The 23,041-nt window shown below is 33.0% G+C and overlaps 1 protein-coding gene across 21 annotated transcripts in view; it reads left to right on the top strand.

Moving 5' to 3' along the window:
• Window positions 1–23,041, top strand: part of MAP2 (microtubule associated protein 2) — a 350,338-nt gene that overhangs the window by 88,199 nt on the left and 239,098 nt on the right. For all 21 annotated transcript variants that reach the window (XM_051983642.1, XM_051983645.1, XM_051983661.1 and 18 more), the window contains exon 3: window positions 8,995–9,064. The gene's annotated coding sequence lies outside the window, so the exon portion shown is untranslated. The remainder of the gene's footprint in view (window positions 1–8,994; window positions 9,065–23,041) is intronic.

Genomic DNA, 23,041 nt, shown 5'->3' with positions numbered 1-23,041 from the left:
ATACAAACTCCTTAAAGGCAGAGACTATCTCATTTTGGTTTCTGTTATCTATGGTGTCTTGCATAGTGCCAGGGGCTTAATAAGTGATTATTTATTGATCCATTGATAAATGAATGAGGCAACCTACATATGACATAAAAATAAACAATTATTTGCCAACACAGTAAAAAAGAGTAAGATCTATGGTTATTACTCAGTTACCAGACTCCTTAATCCAGAGCTCCTTCTATTATGTCAAATTGCCTTTTGCATAACAGCATGCTTCTTTGCCAGATGCAAGCAGAGTCTGGGAATAAAATTCTTGAAGAACCATAGCTAAGGTTTCTTTATGTTTACTCATCTGCATTATGTAAACTATCATTATGGACAAAAAGTCTTTCAAGGTTTCCTCCTTTGCCTTTTTTCTGTGAAGCAGGAATTCACAGCTTTGTAGTATAAATGCAAAAAAAAAACCCTTTAAGATGTTGACAAAGCTCATTTGAATCTCATGTCTAAGCAGAAAATATACAATACTGCAGCACTTAGTCACATATCTGAGAGTAGTCCATTAAGCTTTTCTTCCAAAGTAGAAGGCAGTCACCACAGGAACCCTTCCTTGTTGGAATATTAATTTAGTTGCTGCTATTGTTAATATAGCTGCTTGGTTCCTTGAGACTGATCACTTCCCAGGGAGAAAGAACCAAATGGGGACATTTTGAAAACATGAAAAAAAAAATAAAAGAATGAAGGTTTACATATTATGAAAATCATGACACCAAAAATACGGGCTCGGCAATGGACTGTGCTTTCTGAGAACCACTGATGAATTATTTGACTTTGATAAACCATGACAAAAACCAGCAATATACAAAATGGTCCCTCATCTTGCATTCCTGCCTTCTCAATCTACACTCATAGTAGCATAATGGTGGAGTATAGGAGTAACAGGTTCTAAGGATGACAGAATTCTTCATCTTTCATCTTTATGTCTTTGCTCTCTCTGCCTATATTGCCTGGAATGTTCTTCCTTGTCACCTTTGCCTCTTAGATTATCTGGCTTCCTTTAAACCTTTATCAGCTTCTAAAGGAAGCCTTTGCTAGTCTTTCTAACTATTGATGCTTTTACCTTTAGGATTACCTTTCATCTACTTTGTATGTATCTTGTATATGCCTATATATGTAAATGTTTCTCACATTACAATTTAATCTCCTTGAGGGAAGAACTGATTTTTTTTATTTATATCAATAAAAACAGTTCAGGACCTGATACTTAGAAAGCAGTTGATTGATTGATTAGCTATTGGTATTTTAAATGTAGATCCTTGTCCAAGGACAGAATGGTCCCATAACTAGAGAAAATGAATTATCTCAAACTAGGGTGTTCTCAGAGAAATGTAGGATCAGAAACAAAAAGCCAGATTTAATCATATAATAAGAATAAAAGGTAACTGACAGACCAGCCAGCTACTTTCATATTTACTTAATGTCCAAAGAACCAGAAGAAAACTCTCATGCCATTTGGTGAAGCCTCTATTTTGGATTTATAGGGAAACACAGACAAGAGTTGTATAGAATGTTGAACATTCACTGAGAGTGATGCAATCTGAACCACTGGAGGTATTACATGTATCAGGGAGATCACAGATGCCCTCGGATAATCAACTGTAACAATAAGAATACATAACTTGTTCCTTTACCTCACCCTTTTCCTACCTTTACTCAACTTTGTCACACTCTTTTTCAAACCTGTATATATGATCTCAAACATTTATGGCTATATAGAGTATGATAATATGATGTACCTCCAGGTGCATCCTTCCTTCCAGGTGCAACCAAGAGCACAACATCAATTTTCAATCTTTTCCATTACTGATTCATCTGCTTGTTACTACCCTCTCTAAAGATAAGGTAATCATGTGGGTATACTCTGGAATATTCTCAGAAATTACCCAATTTGCTTGGCTTTTGCCATGTAGTAAAACCAGAGATGTCTCACCTGTAATGGAAGAGTTTTCCTATTTTTATTTTGAACCACAGGCTGATAGATTAGATAAAATTGTTAATGGCCATAATTTATTAGTCTTAAGCAATAAATAAACACATTCAGATAAAGTATAGTGAAGTCTGTGATAGGGATTTTATGCTACTTTTCTCCCTACAAAAATCAGTCTGAAGGGGAGTCGAAATAATTGGATTAAAATTTGAACCATAGAAAAGCATAAGATAAAATTTGCTATTGATGGACTTCACTGATCAATTTTTACAACCTCCAGTTCAGCCAGATTTTAGCTTTAGCCACTTCTTATCTCATGCCTTCTCTCCCCCAGCTCTCCAAACTATGTATTCATTTGCTCACATATCCCATTTACCTCTCCATCTATCCTGCCTGACATCCCAGATCATGATAAAGATATTATGAACTTTCCTAAATGTCTATGAGAGAGAATTTGGAACTCAAAAAAAAAAAAAAAGTTAAACATTTTTGGTTACATGTAATTGAGAAAAATAAGAATTTAATGTAAAAAGACTCATACACCTGGACATATAGTGTTGATTGGAATATTTGTCTTTGAAATTATGTCAATGTTTGATTCCCCAGCCATTTAGGTCCCTTAAATTAAAAAGAAACAAATAAATAATGAATAAGTTCTTAAACTGAGGTGTGCAGAACCCAAAGAAAATGAATTAATAAATTTCTAGGAATCTACGAATATGAATGGAGAAAATTGTATATTTATTTCATCAAAATTATTTTCCAATGGATATGTATGCATTTAAGAACATTATTTTGAGAAGGGAATCTATATTCTGGCCCTGACTTCCAAAGGGGCCCATAGCCTTCAAAAAGTTAAGAATTCCTTTAGCCAAAAGAAATTGTCTTCCTGTTATCATTCAAATATCCAAAGCTCTAATTTCATCTATCTTCAGTTTTCTCTCTTTTATGTCTCTTTTGTTTAGCTTTTATGCTATCTTTTCTAACCATAGATCCACTCTTTTGTTACCTACAGCCTATCTACTTCCAATTCTAATAGTATCTTTTATTTTGAAGAGATTGGAGATTAAGAATTTTAAATATGAATGTATAGAGCTCATTTTAAAGTATTATTCCTCACTACTTATCTTGTTTTTTGTTTTTTTTTTTGTTTGTTTGTTTGTTTTTGTTTTTGTTTTTTGGTGCCTGAACATGGATATGCTCATTAATGTATGTATCAAGGCAAAACATGGAGTGTTATAAATCAATAGATTTGGAACAGAGATACAGAGGCTATGAGTTGTCAGAAAAAAATAAAACAAGTAAACAAATCTTAATTAGTAATTATATAGATTTACAGAGAGAAGAGGCAAACACACCTACAGAGAGCTGGGGAAGAGGAGGAGAGAGAGGGACAGACAGAGGGAAAGAAAAGAGAAGAGGAGAAGACAGGATAGAAGAGAAACAGTCAGAGACAGAGAAGAGAGAGAAATGAAAGTGTTAAACAAGTTTTCTATCATATAATTCATAAATGACCAGCATTCAATTTTCTCCTTTGAAGAATGGTAGCAACAGCTCAATTGTTAGAAATGCTTTTAGTAAGCAAAAATGCATGCAAAGATAACAGATGATGGACTATTTGTAAAACTCATGTTATACAATTGAATATTTTATCACTGATATCAAAGCAGCATAAAATATCTTAAAATTTTAATGTTTGGGATAGAAGCTTTGTCAATAGTTTTCTCTTTTTATTTAATTATATAAAATTCAGAGCCAACAACTACTTACAGTTTTTGAAACTATCCAAAGTAAATGGATCAAGACAGTGTTTACTTCTGACTATGACTGAATGAAATTTTAGAAAACTAGCTTGAATATCAGAGACATTTAGTGCTTGCCTATGGTATTATAGCTAGTAAATTTCAGGCATGGGATTTGAAACCAAACATTCCTAAATTTAAATCCAGCACCGAATTTAGTATACCACATTGCCTTCCTCACCAAATTATTACTTTAAGAAGAGTGAGATTATAGTTTTTACTCCCTTGCAGTTATGACTGGTAACATTGTTTTTACTCCTTCAGCCTGACTACAATTCAGGTTTGCTATCTTCACAATGACTATTTCAAAGCTCCTGTGACCCAAGAATTCATGACTAGTGATCAGTGTACTAATTTTGAGCCATGTATATAACTGGCTTTGTCCTCAATTGGTAGAATCAATCTTTCTCTAAAGAAAAGCTTCAAAGGACTTGGAAAATTTTTCACTATACTGACATAACTTTTGGAACCCCTGGGTTTCCTCCAATTACAATGATATAAGGGAGGAGGGGATGGCTTGGTGGAAGAAATTGCTCTTGCCTCCTCTATATTCCAAAGCATGTTGTCTCTACTTCTCTTTTAACATTATAATATGTCACATTTTATTATAGCCAGTTGTGCATGCCCTTTCTCCCTTGTGGATGATAAGATCACTTTTCTTCTTTTTCTTCCTCAGAGTGTATGTGCCATATAGTGGATGCTCCCTCCTTTCTCTCTCTCTGTTTCTCTCTGTCTCTCTGTCTCTCTGTCTCTCACATACCGTGTGTGTATATTTATATGTTACATATATAAAATGTATAATAAATGTGTTGAATGAACTAATAGTGTTGTCTTTATCATCTGTATACTGTATGCCCCCTGACTTCTTCATGAGAGGGAAGGGAGAGAATGAGGAAAGAAAGAATAAAATTATACCCCCAAAATTCTCAAAATAATAATGTGGCATTAGAAAGAAATATGTGGTATAGTAGGCAGAGGCCTGGAGTTTTTGTTTGTTTTTTAAAGAGAATCACGTTTGTTAAATTTCTATTTGGATTACATAATGGGCAAATCATTCAATTAATCTCTCTGGCTGGGTCTCTGTCAAATGGAAGACAATTATTTAGTTATAGGCATTATCTTTTTATTGGAAGAATTTAGGAACTTAGATATACAGAAAAGGTTATTTTAAAATAATCCCTTCGTTTTACACATTGTACAGGTTCCAATTATATTTGAAATTGCTTACTACGTTCCAATTTTTTGAGTATAAATACGTGTAAAGAAAAGGAAAAAAATACTTCTGTGGAACTTTGCTGACAATCTTGTCATGATCCTGGAGGGATTTTTAGAATCCCCAGTTATCTGTTTACTGCTTCAATCAAGAGGCTCAAGTACAGCTATACTCACATATCAGACTGGAAAGACCAGTTAGTGCTGGAAGCACTTACATTCATCAGTGTAGTTTTTTAGATTCTGAAAAGAAATACTTTTTGTTCACTCTGGTTTAAAAAAAAAAAAAGGATTTTTTTTCTTCTCTTTCATTTTTTTTTTTAAATCTGGAAATTTGCTTCTGACATTTCTACAATGAGGTAGACCAGAGTGGAAGGAAAAAGCAGGCTCTTGTCTCTCTAATTGCTTCTTGCTCTAAATACTTCCTTTCCTCATGTGACCTAATAAAAAGTCCCAGAAGGGAATGTTTTTAGAATTGCAAATTTACTTTCTCACACAGATCTGCTAACATACTGAGGAAGTAGAGGCACTGAGGAAATACAGAACAAATAGGTAAACACAGTTCAATGGAAATTTCTTAACATTGGCTTGGGGTTGCAGAACTGGGTCCAAGCCAACAAAACAAATGTGCTCAGCTGATGATTTTCTTTTATACTCAGTCTTGATACTATCAAATAACTCCAGCAGGCAGCTGCTTGGGCATCCACTTCCATGCTTGCTCATAGAATCAACTCGAAAGAATTAATTCTCTGAGTAACTAGCATTGATTCTTATTCGGTGTTCAAACTGAAAGATGGAATGCCATTCTCAATCATACTTCAGCTGGTGATCTCTTTGACATCCTTTACATGATTTAAGGAACAGAGTATTCAATTCAAGTCTTAAATATTCTAACTGTAGAGTTTTAAATGTTTTTTTTACCATCAGCTTAGTTTAATATGAGAATTTTGAGAAATTAAAAGTAAGAATACTTTCTGGTTCTTCAACCTTCACAAAATCAGCATGTAATCTCAGATTTCAGTGGAAGGTGGTGGTGAGGGAAACAAATACATCAGTTACATAGCAATCAAAATGCTTAATAAATTTTTTATTATTGCTAGTTTTGAAGCTTGTCTGCATTAATGGACATACCACAGAGGGTCTGTTTTCCTTTTCAGTCGGACTCCCTGGGGAAATTCCTGTTAAAGAAAGTGAAATTGTCTAGGAGTCTGATACCTGCCAACTTCCAGGTCCTGTCTCTGGGAGCTGCTGAGTAACTACAATTAGCTTATGGAGTAGATTGTAGTAAAAGGACTTTCGTTTAGCTTCATTCATGTTGAAACACGAACCTTACTAAGAAGAAGTTGAATTATAATGATTAAAAACACATTTAATTAGTAGTCTGGTAAGTAGCTTCTAAAGATGACCTTATATATGAAAGGTTTATTTGGTATACACACACACGTATGCCAGACATACATACATACACATATACAGAAATACATGGAGGCTTATAGTATGCAAATTTTTCCTGCAACAAACACATTTCCCTTTTCCAAAACAAATTTCTTGAAAAGCAGAGAAGAAACAGAATCTTTCTGCTTGTAGTTTGATTTTCACTAGGGCTAAATCACATTTCTTTTAGTTATGTGGTACCCAAATAATTAGAGGGATCTGGGATCTTATATATATTTGCAATCTCTTTAGTGATGCAGATTGCCACCCATTCATGCCTGCTAATTCTATAAGAATCTTATCCATGAACCATTAAAAATCCAGGCAAGAGGAATACACCCAATATGGTGGAGAATTTTGTCTTTTCTTCTGATTGTCTTGAGGGTATCATGGAACTTCTAGCTGTTGGGTTCACCTGTCATTCTTCACTCTTACCACATGGCCAAATCATGGTTTCTTTCATCATATAATTCACTGATAGCATCTTATATTCCTACTTTTTTTCAGCACTTTTATCAACTAAGTGTCTTTTATTGTCCTATGCCATATTGTAGTGTTCGGATCTTATTGACATTAAAGTTTTAATCATTTTGTATAGAAACTTTTCTAGAATGTCTTATACATTTCTCTGCCTTGATGATATTGGTGATTATTATGAACATTAATATCCAATGATAATATACAATGTCACACCAAGGGATGCACTGAGGCATGTGAGAACTGTCTTTAGCAATTCCAAAAGACTCCTGATGGAAAATATATGCACATTCAGAGAAAGAACAATAAAGTCTGAATGCAAATTGAAGCATACTATTTTCACTTTTTTGTTGTTCTTTTCTCTTTCTCATGGTTTTCCCTTTTTGTTCCAATTCTTTCACAACATGACTAATGTGGAAATAGGTTTAATATGATTATATATGTACAACCACTATCAGATTGATTGCCATCATGGGGGGGGTGGGGAAGGGGAGAGGAGAACAGGAGGGAGGAAGAAAAAATGGAAATTAAAATCTCATAAAAATAAACATAAAAATTAATAAATTTTAAAAAGAAATAATAAATAAAATAAAATAATACATTTTAAAAAGCAAATGCAGTTTATGATGATATTTCCATTTATAAATAAGCAATTCCTGGGATTATTAAGTAGGTTGTAATACATTAGTTAGATAATAGCTGCATGAATTTACCTCAGAATTCATCTCATTTGAATCCTCCTTAATTTAATTCTTATTTGAATTAGGGAAAAGATTGAAATTTTTATTTCTGTTGTTACTGTATTGTTTTTAGTTACAGTACATAGTAATTGATACAATGATTTACCATATATCAAAGATTGATGTTCTGCCTGAACTGCTTTATGAGTAAATAATAAAAATAGCTAGCTTTTATAAAGCACTTAAAAGTTGCAAATAATTTCACAAACATATTCTCGTTTTATCCTCACACTCTTTTTGCTCTTGGTGACCACATTGGCTTCTGGGGGTTTAGTTATTATCTCTATATAGAAGCCTGTGAGATCTTCATATCCCCTTATTTCTCTCCTGAGCTCCAGTTTAGTATTATCACCACTCATTGCTTATTTCCAATTAAATGTCCTATTAACATCTGAAATACAACATGTCCAAAACAGAAAGAATTGTTTTGCCTGTGTTTGTCTTTCATCACCTCTAAAAACACTCCTCCTCCTAGCATAGTACCTGGAATATTTTGCTGTTCAGTTGTTTTGGAGTCATATCTGACTCTTTGTGACACCATTTTGGGTTTGTTGTTTGTTTTTTGTCTGTTTGTTTTTGGCAAAGATCCTGGAGTAGTTAGTCATTTCTTTCTCCAGTTTGCTTTAGAGATGAGTAAACTGAGGCAAACAGATTTAAGTGACTTATCCACAGTTACACAGCTAATAAATGTCTAAGGCTGATTTAAACTTAGGAAGATTAGTCTAACTCCAGGCCAAGCACTTTATTCACTGTCCCTCTTAGCTGGCCCAATCTGGCATATAGTAGGCACTTAAATAAATGTTTTTTGACTAGCATTTCTAACTTCTCTATTACTGTTAAATCAACAATTATCCTGCTAAATTTTGGAGTCTTCTTCAATTCCAACTTGTCCCTTCTCACTCATCCCTTATATTCAATCAATTATAAAGCCTTGGTGATTCTACTGAACCTCCTTAACAGATTTCAGTTCCTCATCACTTCTCACCAGGAATATCTCAATAGACTCCAGGTGTTCATGCCTTAAGTCTCTCCTGCAATCCAGATCTCCACTCTCCACATAGCTGTCAAAGCAATGTCTCTAAAGATGTCTGATCACATCACTATGTGGTCATAAAAACTCTTCTTCTTCATAAAACTCCAATGGCTTCCTGTTACCTTTAGTATAAAACATAACCTTTTGAGTATGGCACATAAATGCATTTGAACACTTTGACACTAGCATATCTTTCCTGACTTTTAGACATTATCTCACTTCATAATTCTATGGTCCATCCTGATAAACCTTGTTCTCTGCCCATGACATTGAATTTCCTATCTCCATTTTCTTGATGTTTTGTCTCTTACTTTTGCATCCTAGAAGACACAGCATCCTTCAAAATTCAGCCCAAGTGTCATATCCTGAGTGAAGCTTTTCCTCCTTATTAAAGGTAAAAATAAATTATTTTTATTTATTTTGCTCGTATATATTTTGTTTTTATTTATATGTTTTACCTCTGATAGAATGCAAGCACCTCAAGGTTTAGTTTTCATAAATCCAACTCCTAGCACAGTGCCTGTCATATTGTAGGTACTAAAATATTTATTGACTGAGATAAAAACAAAAAATATCCAGAAAATACTTTCAAAAGAGTTCTGCCATTTAATAGTTATGTGATCCTAGACAAGTAATTTAACCTTAGCCTTAGTTTTATCACCTGTAAAATGGGGATATGATAGCATTTACTTCTAACAGTTGTGGGAATCAAGTAAAATAATATTTGTAAGGTATTTAGCAGAGTTCCTGGCATATGGTGAACTTTAATAACAACTTATTCCCTTTCTCCTTTCTTAAAGGATTAGTAGTATCATTTTGCATATATTCCAGAAAAGAATATTAAAGCTAAAATACAATAGAGTAAGCATATAATTTCTATTCAAGTATAAAGCATTCATGGCTGTTTCAATGCCTTCATCCTTTAATCACTGTCTGTTTATTAAACATTTATATACCAAGGCAAATAAGACATAGTCCTTGCCCTACAGAACTTTGAAATTTAGCAATAATGGGGGAGGAAAGGAATATGCAATATATTACCCCAAAACTAGAGTACTAAATTAGAGTATCAGCAAGGAAGGAGTATTATTTGAGATAAAAGGAAATTGATATATAGATCATATTTTTCTCAATATCATCTTCCTTCATTATATTCTTTTACATTTTTAAAAAAAACTGCCACTAAGAAAAAAATAAACTCAAAGAGTATTTTTAATTCAAAGACTGGAAGACCATGAAAGTTAATTAAGAAGGCTAAGGTAGAATTGTAAAGTTAATGATATTCACTGCTCCTGAAGCAAAGCTAGAAAAATGATAAAATAGATATGCAAAACTATTATGCAAATTTAGAGACAACTTTGCTATTTACATTAATTTAGTTTGTTCAGACCTGTGGTTTTACTCCTTCTACCTATATAGGTCAACAGCAATCTATATTCTTAAAAAGTTGTGCACTTAAATACCTAGAAGATATTATCATTTCCAGACATATCCACTCTATACTAGAACTCTTTCCTAGAAACCTGAGGTAATTATTGCATGTCACATTTAGATAATGGAAGCTATTACCTGTATGGGCTGAGTTCCATGGGATATGACTTTCATGTGAAAACCAAATATAGTAACTTGAGAAAATTTTCAGACAAAACTTCCTAATTTGTAATGGGACGCATAAAATGAATTCAAGAGTATAAAAAGGATTATTTTAGAAATTAAAATAAAATAGAGAAAAAGCCAAAATTGCATAGGTAATTACCTCAACTTTTTTCCTTTGGATAAGTTTGCATTGTGTTCAAAAGCAAAGGACATAATTTGTGCCAAATATTCATTGTAAAATTCAAAGTGGTTTTCAGAAACTATATGCCAGTGAGAATTAGTGGAGGGAGAGGGGGTTCTTAGTTGTTAACGTGTTAATGTTAACTTTGTAAATAGAATATTTAATACAATACATTGCAAATTCAGTGATTTCACTGGCATATTCTATCTACCACTATAAATTAAAATCAAAGTCTCAAGAGTTAGAGCTCTCAGAGGCCATCTGATCCAATCATTATCTGAATAAGATTAACTCTTGCAAAAAACATTCATCCAATCTTTCTTAAAGAACACCATTGAGAAGGAGCTCATTACTTCTGGATTTAGCCTATTTTGGACAGAACTATCTAATCCTCCTTTGAACAAATATTCACTAAATACCTAAAAAAAAATGCATTAAATGTACCAAACACTCTGATAGATGCTATTAATTGTGAAGAAGAAACAAAATCAGCTTGCTCTCAAGAAAATTAAGTTCTAATGAGAAGAAAAATTGTAAATAAACTTAAAAATAAATTAAAAATGGTTACAAAGTAGTAAGGGTAGAAGAAGGAGTATGGAAGGAAGATCTTAACAATAGGGGAAATCAGATAAGACCTCATGTAGAAAATGATTTGAGCTGGGCCTTAAAGTAAGCTAAGGAGTCTAAAAGGTAGAGTCCAAGAAAGAGTACATTCCAGACACAGGGTACAATCAATGATTAGAACATTTTCCCATATACATTGTCTCACTTTTCTCTTTTGTTCCCATTCTTAGATTTAAAAGCCAAACAGAAAAAGTGAGCTCCCTATTTTATATAACAATCTTTCAAACAATCAAAGAAAGCTATTATGCCCTTCCCCTATGTTTTCTGAGCTAAATATCCTATTTCCTTTAAGTGACCCTTATATATTTTTGTTGCTCAATCTTTTGTTTGTTAATTTGTTTGAGTACAAAGCACTAGCTTACCTCAGTGCATTGGGGGATAAGATGATGTTGTTTATATTCATAAAATAGAGGTTGTTTTTAAAGAACTAACATTATTTTTCTTCAGTAATCATATCCTGTTATTAAATCTTGCAAAAGATGTTAGTTGAGATGCCATTTGGTTTTTCAGACCATAAAGTCAGTAAGCTTTGGTTCAGGTTTTATCCCCTATTATTCAATTTAAGGGTGATCAAGCATTAAAGGGTATTATTTAGCTTAAATTGCTTTTCCGCTTTTCTTTTGTATTTTTTAAAAATTCAGTGGTTTGAAGTCTGAAAAATCTACAGGTGCTTTTGTTCATTTTGAATGCTAATACAAGACATTATTCGTTCTCCACCTTTCCTGGATGATTATCAAATGCCAGTTTTTAAATAATATAAATATAAAGGTATTTCATTCCATCACATGAAAGCAGCCAAGTTTTAATACATCTCTGGAATTTTTTAGGTTTTCTACTTAAAGACTGGGAAAGCAGGGGTAATTATGTGGTTCAGTGGATAGAGCATCAGCTCCGAAGTCAGGAGGACCTGAATTCAGGTTTGACATCAGGCAATTAACACTATCTAGCTGTGTGATCCTGGGCAAGTAACTTAATCCCAATTGCCTCAGAAAAAAAAAAAAAAAAAAGACTGGGAGATCATCACCTAAAACAGGTCAGAAGAAAATGAAATGAACATGAGCACCCTAAATTTTACCTGGAATTCTAGACTGCTGAAATTGCAAGTGACCATGGAGATCATCAAATACATTCTTTTCATTTCACCATTGCGGTCCAGATAAGTGAATTGCCTTTTAAGGGAGAGTCACAGGACTAGGCAGTTGCTAGACCTTTGGACTCTCTATGTTGCTCTTTCTCATATACCACATCGTCTTAAGAGAACACATTTGACCAAGTGGTCAAAATTATTTTTAGAATAAAAATGTAACAATGCATTTTACCTCTACATTCTCCAACCTTGTTACGTCAAACAAACCATATGTCAAATTGTATTTCAGCGAACTTCAATGGACTTTCCTAATCCTTTTGCTGTTTTATAAATGTATCGTGTAAAATATTGTTTGAAATAAATGTGTCATCATTTGGGGCTTGGAAAGATTTTCGATACAGAGATTTTCATTGTAACCTTATTAGGTTATATTCTAATCTGAATGATCTCTATATTGTGATTTTTGTGACCTAAATTTTATGGAAGGGAAAACAGATGATGAGTGAGATAACAACTTATTTACATAGATTATTGCTAATTGTCCAAAGGGCACCATTTTATAGGGAAATGGGTGCTAGACTTGGAGTCAAGAAGACTTGGGTTCAAATCTAGTATGTGGGATTTATTAACAGTGTAGCCTTGGACATTAAGCTCATGTTACTTCAGATATCTTGAAATTTTAATCATACATAGATTTAGAACTGGAAAGAATACTATAGGACATCTAGTCCAACTCTTCTATTACAAATCAGAAAATTGAAGTTTATATAAATGACTTGTCCAAGGTAACAATGTTAATCACCACAATGTATAGATTTCATAAAGTTCTTCGTAGAATTTCACTTGTTCTTTCCCCTAGATTTTGCCATTTGTATTGTGCACACCATATTTTGTTTATCATAACCAATTCTAGATAAAATGATCAAGTGTTCCATGAAATGATGTATTTTATCACCTTTGAAAGCACAGGTAAACAATTACTTTGTTTGTCTTTCCAAGAAAAGTGTGTATGTTTTTCTCTTTAAATGTAACTTTCTTTTGTCTTGGTCTCATTGCAAGCATTTTTAATATTGATGGGGCATACTTTCAACAGCTTGTCAATTCATTGATTATTGGATAAAGATTTCTCAAAGTATCAATAATTTATATATATATATATATATATATATATATTATATATATATATATATATATATATATATATATACACTTTAAAACCAGTGGCAATTAGTATCTTCTGGCTCTTTTTCTGCCATTTACCCTAACTGTCACAGTTGCTTATGTAATTAAGAGCCACAGAGATCATTATCTCTGTTGGTGGAAGAAATACCAGACACAGTCACAGATTTATTGAATATCTTTAAATGAAGTGAAGTATCATCTATGTTGGGAAACACATAAAGTATCTTTTTAAGATAGTGAATATCTGAAGAAAATGAAGTCTTTGTCATGGATATGGGGAAACTATTTTAGGTTATTAGAATCACTTCATAAAGTTTATAACTAATAAATACCAAAAGAATAGAATTATACTATGATCATATGAAATGTCTATCTCAGAGAGTTATCATGGAACATACTTATTCCTTTATAATTCGTATTCATGAATTTGCAATGATTCTTTTAGCCCTGAATATGGATCTGTTGACCTAGGACAACTTATTCATGTATTGATTCATCCAATAAACATTAATTAAATACCTGATATGTATAAGAAGATATCCTATGGAAGAAAAATACATAAATGCAACACTACTCTCCTGAATTTACAATCCAATAGGAAATACATTATAGGCACACACACCCACCCCACCCCCGTGCGTGCACACACACACACATACACACACACACACTCAATAAAAGAGAAAGTAAGTATAAACAAAAATATAAATGAGGTAAAAAGGGTTAAAGTTTGCTTTTGTTTGGATATGGAGGCAATCAGGAGAATTTCTTTGAAGTGATATTTGATCTGATCTTTGCAGGATAGATGTGATGTTGCTTGGTAAAGATTGGAGGTAAAAAAGTGAGGAAATTATTTCTATGGAGATTATTTTCAATCAACAAAGCCTATGCATCCCTTCTCAGAATAGTGTTTCTAAATGCATAAAATAAAGCTCATAGGATTACAAAGAAAACAAATTGTATTAAAATAAATTTATCAAAATATATATTTTAAATTTATTTTATCTGTAATTTATGGAATAAAACAAGCATTTCTATGACACAGTATAACAAAAAGATGATTATATATGAAACTGCACATCTATTATGTATCACTTGCTAGTCATTTCAAATATCTAATAAAGTTATCTTGGAAATTTATTTTTTTTCTTTTTTTCTCTTTTTTCCTTCCCCTACTATTAGAGATACACACACACACACACACACACACACACACACACACACACATAATAGAGAGAGAGAGTCATAAAATTATTCTATACATATTCCTATTTATCACTTTTTTTAGTGAGGCAACTGTAGATAAGTGCCTTGCCTAGAGTCACACAGCTAATTAGTTATTTAGGAATCTATGGGCAAATTTAAACTCAGTTTCTCTTGGCTTTCTTTAGAGCTGGTGCTCTAGCCACTGCACCATCTAGTTGTCCCTTATTTAATCAGTTCTTTCTCTATATGCAGATAGTGACATTCAAATAGCTCTTTAATGTTGGCAAAATGTAGCACAATTGTATTTAATATTTCTAAGAACTCCATGAAGGAGATATGAAATGTCACTCTTTTTCCCTATGAGTAGTCTCAGAGAGGTTGAGACTCTCTTCATAGCTAATACATATTTAAAGAAATAAGTTCATAGACTCCCATATTAAAAAACCTGAATTCCTGCTTTAGAATTCCATTGATTAAAGAGAGCTATCAAGGCCACAAATAAGGGGACAGAATGCAAAAACAATGATAGAAAAATGGTGCGGAGGAGATAATTGAGAATGAGAGAAAAAACAAATCTTTCCTTCTTTCTGATTCTGACCTTGCCGTACTTTTCTTATGTATCTTACTTGCCTCTCTCCTTAAGAATGAAAACATCTTGAATTTAAAAATATTGGTATGAAAATTGCATTCAGAATTGAGAATATCTAACTTTACAGACAACCTTTCAGGAACAAGAAACATATTTTCTCTCTTTGTAGGGAATTCCTAATTTCCCTTAATTTTTGTGTTCATTTTATCATTTCTTAAAGAATAGAGAACAAATACAATCATTCCCAGTAGTCATTTCATAGTGAAATACTTTGGAGGAGATTTCCCAGCTTGGGATTTATTAGCTGTCTCATTGCTTCAGAGATCAAGATGTAAATCTTTGTCTCATATTAGCATGCTACCATGTGTGAGACAGTCATGCAAGCTAAATTAAAATGCTGAAAAGGAAAAATGTGTGACTACACATCAATACTGCTGTGTTATTTTCAGATGCTGTACAGGGGAGCTTAGCTAATGATTTTCTGTTCCATTTCAATTCATCATAGCTGCATGGTGGTATATGATTCCTATAGAATAAAATGGAATGACTTCAGTTTCTTGAAATCATTTTCATCCTGCTACATTGGTGCATATTGGCAAGCTCCTAAAAGGAAGGGCCAGATTTATAGATTTTAGTCATCTATAATGACTAGAACATAGTTGCTCAATAAATATTTATTAAATGAATTAATGCAAGAAGGCAGAAATGACCTTTTTTCTATTTAAAAAATTAGAGATAGTGTTGTATGGTAGATAGGATGTAGAACTTGGAGTTAAGAAGAACTAAATTTAAATATCCCATCTCTACCACCTCAGCCTTGTACAATATGCTCAACCTCTCTGAGACTACTCATATGGAAAAAGAGTGACATTTCATATCTCCTTCATGGAGTTCTTAGGAATATTAAATACAATTGTGCTACATTTTGCCAACATTAAAGAGCTATTTGAATGTCAGTTATTCATCATTTGTTTGTGCAATTAAATTACAGCATGCTTTAATATAGTGGTTTCTAAAGTTTTTTTGTTCTATAAACAACTTACAACAACAACAAAAACATATTCTGAATCCAAGAGTAATTTAATAGACTATTCATAATGTTCTACAATTACTTTACTGCTTGAAGTGCTATTAATTTTTTTTTCAGTTGAAACCCCGTTAAACCATTTTGGGAATTTGCAAATTTCCAAAAGGGACTCAAACCACTAATAGTAACTATTGCTTTTAGTAAAACTTTTCTTTTTTGTATTTTACAAAATCTTAAAATTAGAATGGAAATGCAGAAGTAAGAATTCAGCCATGACTGTAATTGCTCTTCAACATAATCATTTAGTTTTGTCTTGAAAATTAGTAATGTGGGGTTCATTCACCTCCTTCTCCCAAGCTCCTCTGCAAATCTGAAAGGTAGATAGGCACAAATGGAAAGTGTCCTGCATTTAACAATCAAAGAGCTTAGTCTTGGCTCTTCTACATACTATCTATAGGACCTTGCTATAGTCACTTGACCTCTGTGGGTCTCAGTTTCCTTGTGTATAAATAATGGGGTTGAACTAGACCCCTTTTTAAAATTTAATTAATTTAATTAAGTTTTTTTTTTTTTAATTTCCAGCTCTGTCCTTGGATCTTTTCTTTGGGTAGTTTTAATGGCATGGGAAGTTATTCCTTATATTGAGTTGAAATCTGCCTGCTAGTAACTCCTGCTCATTTGTATTACTTCTGTGCTTATTAAGGTATTAGAGGACAGAAAATTTTGGAGAGTGAAATTTCCACTGAATGATGAAAATGGAAGCTACACTGCAGAAAGTTAAGAAGAAAGAGGAGAGGTGGAAGAAAAGTATAGACAGCTTTCTTTTTAAAATTTTGTCTGAGAAAGTAAACAGATGATAACTTGAGCGGATGCTAGAAGCAAGATGTGGATGTGTATTATCAAGCAGAGAAGTCCAATATACAGCTCAAAGGCTTCGTGCCACCTACAGCTGTCCTGAATTCTGTCCCTAACAGATTAACATGCAGCAGAGAAATACAACAACATAAAATACAATAAAATATGTGATAATACAATTCAAAACTAAGTCAAACTGGAGCCCACAAGAATCGTTATGTATGGTTTAGTGGCCCCTATTTCTGAGTTTGACACCAATGACTAACTGAACTTTCTTTTTGCAATTGACTTCCTTGAACTCTAATAAACAGATAATTTGGAAGGACCATGTAGCATGTTAAATATTGTTGTGAGGACCAACTGACACAATCTATTTTAATTCCAGTTTTATTACTTACTACTTGAATGACTTTAGGAGGTCATTCTAAATCTTTCTGAGCCTCAACTCTTAATGAACCTTTATGTGGACATCAAAAGACTGGCTTTTTGCCTCTTTTTGTATTCTCTGCTTTTATCACACATGTTAGGTGCTTAATAAATGTTGATTAATTTCTTTGTTGATGTTGATGACATCCTTGTCTCAGTTCTTAACTTTTTGGAAGCTTTTTTTTTTTCATTTCCTTTAAAATTGAAATTAAGGAGAAGCACTGCTTGAACATTTCTGTCCACTGATGCCTTCATAATAAATGAATAATTTATTTATTTAATTAGTTGCTTTATTTATTAACTAGGCAGTAGAAATAATGACCTCTAGTAACCTCTAACCATGCCAAAAAAAAAAAAGCATGTCAATAGTGTTAAGTCTTCTCCCCTTTAAAGTTACAATCTATTTTGGTCTGGGTAAGATGTTTTTTGACAAAAAATTTTGAAAAGTTCATTCAGTATTCACTTCAGGATTTTTTTCCCCCGAGGAAAGAGAAGTTGGGGGTTACATATAGAATTATTTCTAGATTATTTTTAATTTTCTTTTCTTTTCTTTTCCCAATAAACTTTGTGGAAGCTATAGAAATAGAAGTTTGGTCTATTGTTCCTATGATAATTGTGGAGAAAAGATTACAGCAAAATCTCCACATACAATGTATGCACCTAATCAAAGACTAACCTATGTGTCACAGAGCAACAAAGGGCACCTACTTTCAGAGAAAAGGAAGGCAAAAGAAGACTTAATGGAAGAGGTAAAACTAGCTGGACTATATTGATCGGATAGTATTTGGACAGGTGATGGGGAAATCAGAAGGTATTTCAGAGAGGGAAACAATTTAAGAAAGACTACATAGTGAATCAAGGAAACCAACCTGTCTAGTGTGGTGGGTAGAGAGGAGTATAGTTCACCTTATCCCAAGGTACAAAAGGAGATTCCTTTATTAGTAAATTTCCAAAAAGGCAGGGAAAGTACTCCCAAGTCCCATCCTTGAGAGTATTTTCTCTGTGAGCCTCTTATTCTCTACTAAGGAGGGAGAAAAAAAAGTTGGAAATATCCAACTGACATTTAACTTTCCAGTTGAATTTCCAGTAGCTCATAGCTGTGTGAATTTTCTTTAGGTTTCCAGGGTTATCAAACTGATTGTCATATTGAATTGTTTAAGAGCATATCTAGTCTGCAATGAAAAGTTATAGGATGAAATTTAGACTTTCAGTAGCTGTCAGTTTTCATTCAAGTTTCAACCAGACAGTTCACAAATAGAGAAATCTATTATGGAGTGGAAGAGATAGCCTTCTTCTCTAATAAAATAAATAAAACCATTCATGCTCAAGAAAAGCCAACTCAGTGTTTTTTAAGTCTACAGGCTATCAGTATTTCCCAGAAGAAAGACAATTTCAGTTTGGGGATAAACAGGGAAGGATGAGAATGCAATGCTTTTTATCTTCACTTTCCCCCTAACCTCTAAGTAATATAGATGCTGGCTAAATTAAAGGGGTAGGGATAATCAGATCTGTAGGTAGATTGGCTGTCTGCTGTACTGGAGGAAAACAAAGAAGATCATCAAAAAGATTATTAGAAGGAAATTAAACAACTACTTGAAATTGACTGAAATACTGCATTCACTGGTTTCTGCTATACTTATTCCTTAGCTCTTTTCACTAAAAGGCCCTCCCTGAGCTGATTCAAATGCTAATGTTTAGCCATCTGCTTTTTAAGCTGGGGCATGCTGATAGGTCACATGACCCCAATTATTATAATTATAGGCTTTGGGGAGCCAGTCATTATATTGCACCCATAGTAAGCATCTGTCTGTGATAAATAGATGAAAAGTACTAGGTTATTTTGTTTTGTTTTTGTTTTTTTTAAGTATTTTCTATGTCATTTACCAAAAACTAATGAAGCTTTGTTTCTTAATACATGTAATATAAGTATGGATTTGGATAACAGAATTCCATTTTCCAAATAGTTAGCTTTCTCAAAAACAACAACAACAAAAAAAAAACAAAGCAACTCTACACTGAAATGATGGATAAAACATCTTTTGAAAAAGAAACAGTGAATATTATTAAGCAGCCTCCACTGGTGTATTATAGTGACCCTTTCTCACTTAGACAATCTTAATTCTTTACGTACAGAGAACAAAAAAAAAAAAAGAAGGGAAATTACATAATGATTACGGATTTCTAGCAGAATGGTTAGTGATATTAATAACAGTAGTGATATTAATAAGTGAGGGTATACAATTAACATTTATTACCTTGTCTTTAGCATTTGTTGCCTACCTTCACTTATTTTCTCTTAATAAGTTCATTGTGCCTAGTCTTATCAGAAGTAATGAGGAAAGTGGACTCATTGCTTTAAATTATATGCATACATGTGTGTGTGTGGCTTATACACATACACACACACACATATATATATAAAACCACATATATAATTCCAATAAGACATCTAAAAGATAGTTATATACATCTTCTGAAAACACAAATCTAGTTTAATCAGTTCCATTCTTGACCATGATAAAAAATGGTCCATAACTCATTGCAAAGTGAGCATCTTTATTTTTTTTATAATTTTAAGAGAGATGATACTGTCTACAAATTACAAAATAACAGATATAGCAGCTAAATTTCCTTAATCAATTGTTCATGATCTGTAGTAATATTTGTTAGGTCTTTAAAGCCCATTTTGTGTTTGTACCTAAGGCAGGCTTACTTGTTTCCTTGGAGTAGCTTCTAAAATACTTAGTTCTCTCTAGGTCAGGAACAGGGTGTCAGATCGATTTGACAGCACCTCCCCTCATCTCTCTCTCCCTTTTCATCAAAGACTATCAGTCTTTCTGTCTGTTCCTTATTACCCTTTTTAATCTCCTGTCCACAAAAGAACCAGTACTAGGGATCAGTCTCAGTTCCAGCTGCAAGGGGAGGATAACAATCTAACCTTTTTCTAGATTCACTGGGAGGGAAGAGCAGGGAGGCTTTCCAATGTTTGTGGGGGTATCAGCTGGGACCCAATGGCTTTTAAAGATAACATTGGAATCATATTCATAATACAACTGCTCTCGATAGCCTTGAAAATGAGATCTTTGAAAGATCCCATTTAAGAAGTCTAGAAAAGAGGACTTTTAAATATAGACCTCAGATATTTCTTGGATTACAGAAATCACTTTTGTAGATTAACCTAATTCAAATTAGAATTAGAATCATCTCCTTAGGGAAGCAGGACTTCATGGAGGCTGTGCTGTCCTGCCCTGCCCTTCGTTTTAAATACAGCACCTTATTGCCATTTCCAACTTTTTCATTTTTCAGGCAGTCCATTTATAGAACTTAGTCAATGAGAATGGTGAGTAGACTTGCTATTCACTAACTTCCCAGTAGAAATGATGGGTACCATCTGCCTGACCAGAAACCGTCCTTGTGAGCCGTTCACCAAGAGGGGCCTCAGATGTGACAACAGAGGAGAGGAATGTCTGAAGAAAATGAAGGATAAAAGAGTAACACAAACAGACTGAAGATAATTTGAACAGAAAATCATGTCCCTGACTATGGAGGCAGGGCAGGGGTCAGGGAACATTATAAACAAGGACAAAGCAGAAACTATGGAAATAAATTACAAGGCAAGATTATGAACATGGGCCCTCCTAGGAAGAATAGGACAAACAAACAAAAAAGCAATGACCTGGAAGATGTTTCATAGATGGATATAAATGGATCATATTACAAATTTAACATATGCTCAGTAATTGGACTTCTATTTCTAGGGTCAGGAATTTTCTGTTTCTTTTTATGCGCTATTTAAATGATAGTGGAAATGGATACAATAAAACTTCCTTAAACAGTTAAATAACTTCTTAGAACTATGTGGGTTTTTGCTATCCAGTAACTGTTCAAAGTGAAACATTATTTTATACCAAGGTCTCCAAAGAATTTTAAGAGAAAAGAGAAAACGTTTATAAATCACTTAGCATAGTGCCTGGTATATGTCGTTCAGTCATGTTTGACTCTTTATGACCTTGTATGGAGACTGGAATAGTTTGCCATTTTCTTCTCCATTTTACAGATGGGGGAACTGAGGCAAACAGAGTTTGAATGACTTGTGCAGGGTCATACAACTATTAAGTTTCTGAGGTCATTTTTGAGTTCAGGTCTTTTTGGACTCCAGGTCCAGCTCTCTATCCACTGTACCATTTAGCTGTGATAATTTTATAAATAGATATAGGTAAATAGGTATATATCTCTTACAAATGCCTAGAGAGATTGATAGATTTTTATGTATGCAAATTTTTTAATATACCTATAATATATTTAGACATATCTACATACAAATATGTACATTCTAGATATACATAATGTTGACATATATGTGTGTATATATCCAAATATGCTATATTGTACATTAACCTATCTTATTCAAATTAGAATTAGAATTGAATTTTTAGGGAAGTAGACATCTTTATATAGAGACATATATGTAAATATGCATATATGTCCATATATCTAAATAGATAGATATACAAAAATACATAAATCTAGATATGTTATATATGAATATATGTTAGGTAAATATACATACATATCTATATCTATGTATTTATGTATATGTGTATATATATAATCCCTCAATTGTGTATAGATGTTAAAAGTACTTAATATTCTGTTATTTTAATCATCTCATAATGTAATAGATGTATAACCAAACTTATTTATGTTAATGTTAACAGAAATTTTTGTTGTTAAATGTCTTTTAAGTTCATTTCCAAGCCCTATTATGTGAATTGAAACAAAAAAAAATGTGCAGTTATATTTGAAGTATATTGAAATATTATAGTTAAGATAAACACACCCAGAAAATAGATAATAACTAGGACTAAAAATCATTACTTTTCATTTCTGAAGTAAAGAATGTAAGGAAAAGAACATCGCCCTGGGAGTCAAAAATATGGGCTCAAAAATGGCTTTGCCTCTGGAGCTACTGATTATCCCTAAATTAAAAGGATTGAGAGGAGCTTGGACTAGAGATAGCCTCTGACATCCTTTGCAGCTCTAGATTTCTGATCATATTAAATGTATTTTGAAGTACATTCCAGCTTTAAGGTATTATGGCTTTCTCTAACATTGAGGGATGATTTTTTTTTTAAAACAAAAGATCATTCCATGCCTTCTGGTTTCATTGCCTTCAACAACACCATCATTAATAGTAGTAAGTTTCTGCAAAGCAATATGCTATGGACAAAGCACAATAAGCAGTTATGGGACATTCAAGTAACTAGATTCCCAACAATCACTTTGAGCAGAGACGAACCCAGTGAACACACATAGCTAACTGCATCACGCAGTTGATAATTTTGTTTCTTTATTTTTATTTCTTTTGCTAAGTGACTTGAGTCAAAGATTGAGTTGCCCCAGATTTCCAGATCTGTCTTTGATTCACACTTAAGCGCCTACTCCTATTCATAATTTAAACTCAACTTTTATAAGAATCTATTTCGAAAAGCCGTGACTAAGTATGGGAATTCTTAAATAGAAAGTTAGTGGGAATTAAAGGTCTGCTTTTTCTTCCAATCAGGTTTTTGGGGGTGGATTTTTTTTTTCTTTTTTGCT

The sequence above is a fragment of the Antechinus flavipes genome, chromosome 3 (assembly GCF_016432865.1).
Source record: "Antechinus flavipes isolate AdamAnt ecotype Samford, QLD, Australia chromosome 3, AdamAnt_v2, whole genome shotgun sequence".
In the NCBI taxonomy this organism is placed as follows: domain Eukaryota; kingdom Metazoa; phylum Chordata; class Mammalia; order Dasyuromorphia; family Dasyuridae; genus Antechinus; species Antechinus flavipes.
This window is presented reverse-complemented; position numbering and strand designations above follow the sequence as displayed.